This window comes from Ruditapes philippinarum, unplaced genomic scaffold, assembly GCF_026571515.1.
Source record: "Ruditapes philippinarum isolate M1 unplaced genomic scaffold, ASM2657151v2 ctg2645_1_1_1_1, whole genome shotgun sequence".
Classification (NCBI taxonomy): domain Eukaryota; kingdom Metazoa; phylum Mollusca; class Bivalvia; order Venerida; family Veneridae; genus Ruditapes; species Ruditapes philippinarum.
Window position 1 is genome coordinate 49,698 of NW_026858134.1, and position 3,421 is coordinate 53,118.

Consider the following 3,421-nt stretch of genomic DNA (forward strand, 5'->3'; position numbering starts at 1 on the left):
TTGCCTATTTAAATTAATGTATACAATTTGGATTTTACTGCAGAAAGGCCGAATGCAGGTCAAATTTTAATTTAAGTCCTGTTTCTTATAATGATCCTATAATCCTCGTATATCAAAACATGTATATATTAAATAGTATTACATTGTCAAAATCAGTCAACATCATCTTAATGACTTTTAAAATCACTCACATGAGTCAAATATCAACTTACGTGAATATGTGTATGGTGTAGCGATGATCATGCGAGCTGTGTATGGAACAATTCATAAGCAAACTCATGTTTGAATGAAAACGGGCAAATCTATTTTGCCCAAAAACAACATAACAATTATATTTGTATTACATATTTCCCACTCTACATTTAGGTTAATAAATGCATTTGGTATTTAGTAACCTTACAAAAGGTCAATGGCACTCTTAAGAAGATATTTTCATCCTTCAATAAAGCTGGTATGTGGTCTTATGTCGTTTCAAGTTTCAATGTGTCTTCAAACGCAACCAAACTTTAAGCGTTTAAAAGGGTTTGTTGAAATATGTTATCATTTATCAACGAAACGTTTTAATAATAAAAATGTTTCTATTTCTATAAGATATATTTGAAAAGATATCGTAAGGTTTCTACTGGATAATAAAGCTTAGGTCAAGGACAACGTTGATAAGGTAGCACTCCACAGTTAATTTCAAGTTCCTGCCGTCAATGTCCTACAAGCAATACGTCTAATAATTCTGATACCAAACTACACAACCTGGAAAAAGAAAACACATTTTGTTGAGAACATATATGACATAAGATTGCAAATCTACAAAGAAATTATCCCATCTGCAATAGGCAGGCACTCAAAAAATTTGCAATTCATTCCGTTGAAGCCCAAAAACTACAGTGGCCCGAGACCCAAAACAACACATTTCGACCCTCTGGCAAAAAAATATCTGCAAATATACAGGCTAAAGGAACACCGTCTCTGCTTTAGCAACTCCCTATACATGAAAAATATCACAAAGAAACTAGTCCTCAACCAGGTAGATTTTTTGCTACTGCTAAAAGTTTGTACCCCCCTGTAAAATGACTTCTTTTTACCGTGCATGCTGTATAAAAGCAATGTTTACAAAAAATGGCGGCCTTGACATTCATAATCAACAGCATGTGATTTCTGGCCATGTTTTCGAATTTGCCAGTGATCATATTAAGATGTCACAAAAACAAATTTTATGCTGAAAATGCATTTTTAAAGACAACCAGTCATTTAAATCCAGAATATTCACTATATCCAAGAAATCCTCCCTGGCCATTCGAAGCTGTGGCTTACATTACTGTGGTGTGCTACCTTAAGGGGCATCATAACATTGATTGATGACCTTTATATGGACTTTTTCTACAAATTCATGCATATTTCAATAAACAAAATGAAAATTTTTGCTGGGAATTGTTTGTTTTTTTCATTATCTATGCCTTAAATGAACTATGCTGTTCATCCCATTTTCAGCCCTCGGCAAGCCTTTTTCAGTACATGTAGAATAAGAAAGTATTCCCAATGTAAAGTGTACACAATCTGGTTCTTATACCATCTATACAATCAAAATGTTCAAATATGTCCTTATTACATCTAATATGAAAGAAATATTCAACAAATTGGCATACAGTTTAAGAATATATGGCTTCATGCTTCATATAAGGCAAAAATACAACAGATTATGTTCTTGCCAGACACCAAAATGTGCTATTTTTTTTTCAATCCTGCACAGTATAAAGTCCAAGTAGCATGCACAATTTTCATAAAGGTTTTATGTAAAGTCAAATTCAAAGAGACACAGCACTTATCATGGCCCTCTGAGCATTGTAGATCTATCAATGTTGGTCGCCTTGGGCATCGAAATTCACCAAGCGACACCCTGAAAACCAAATTCTCCGACTATTCAATCTCGCATGCCCAACTCCAAAATGGTCAAAATCTAACCCGAAAACCTAGCTTTAACATCCATTTGCACCTGTAAATGATTTCAAGCAAACATATCCCTTCGCACAAATATTTCGCATCACATGGAACACGCCCGATGGCCATATTCTACATGTACAGCTGAAATGCAATAAAAAAACATGCCTTTTTCCACCAAAAAAAGTTTGGAAAATCAGGAAAATATCAACCGAATAGCTCTATATGTGAATATTTTCACTCTCCCACAGCTGTCTCTCCTGGAATAAGTAGTCATTATGACTTAAGACACATGGCAGACACAGCACCTTTCATACATTTCACATTTAGGTTTTCATGTATTTGAGTTACCTCCCCTTTTTAAACCTAACTTTCAAGCTCTGTGACAAATATTTTTATGAAATTTCACCATCATTTTGGTCAGTGTGCATGGTAAAGCCTTTACACAAAGTTAAATGCGAAAAAACAAGGTTTGAAAAAAAAATCATTTTACCTTAAGGTAGCACTCCACAGTTAATTTCAAGTTCCTGCCGTCAATGTCCTACAAGCAATACGTCTAATAATTCTGATACCAAACTACACAACCTGGAAAAAGAAAAACACATTTTGTTGAGAACATATATGACATAAGATTGCAAATCTACAAAGAAATTATCCCATCTGCAATAGGCAGGCAGTCAAAAAATTTGCAATTCATTCCGTTGAAGCCCAAAAACTACAGTGGCCCGAGACCCAAAACAACACATTTCGACCCTCTGGCAAAAAATATCTGCAAATATACAGGCTAAAGGAACACCGTCTCTGCTTTAGCAACTCCCTATACATGCAAAATATCACAAACAAACTAGTCCTCAACCAGGTAGATTTTTTGCTACTGCTAAAAGTTTGTACCCCCCCCCCCCCCTGTAAAATGACTTCTTTTTTACCGTGCATGCTGTATAAAAGCAATGTTTACAAAAAATGGCGGCCTTGACATTCATAATCAACAGCATGTGATTTCTGGCCATGTTTTCGAATTTGCCAGTGATCATATTAGATGTCACAAAAACAAATTTTATGCTGAAAATGCATTTTAAAGACAACCAGTCATTTAAATCCAGAATATTCACTATATCCAAGAAATCCTCCCTGGCCATTCGAAGCTGTGGCTTACATTACTGTGGTGTGCTACCTAAACGTATGACATTTGTTTTTGTTAATCATATTATGGTGCCGTTGCGATCTGTATCAAACTGTTATAAAATGACGTGCAAAATGTGTTACAGATCTTTCAAGCATTCCTTGACTATAATCTAATACATATTCATTGAAAGGAAATGTATGTATAACTATATCTATATGAATTTCTTAAAAATACCTTCCGAAAAGCAAATTAGTAAAACGTTAAGAAATTCATTATTAACCTAACAGTTGTATGCTCAGTTTTGTTCAGGTGTTGAGTAGAATGTTTACGTGATATAATATAAAGATACAAACTACAAATTCATTC

At 34.4% G+C, this 3,421-nt stretch overlaps 1 long non-coding RNA gene across 1 annotated transcript; it reads right to left on the bottom strand.

Annotated features, from left to right (window-relative positions):
- Positions 1–657: 657 nt before the first annotated feature.
- LOC132752213 (uncharacterized) lies at positions 658–2,785 on the bottom strand. The gene is made up of 2 exons (XR_009628784.1): positions 2,426–2,785; positions 658–747 (listed from the first exon to the last, which is right to left on the bottom strand). It is a non-coding gene; the product is annotated as an uncharacterized LOC132752213 (long non-coding RNA).
- Between the last annotated feature and the right edge of the window lie 636 nt (positions 2,786–3,421).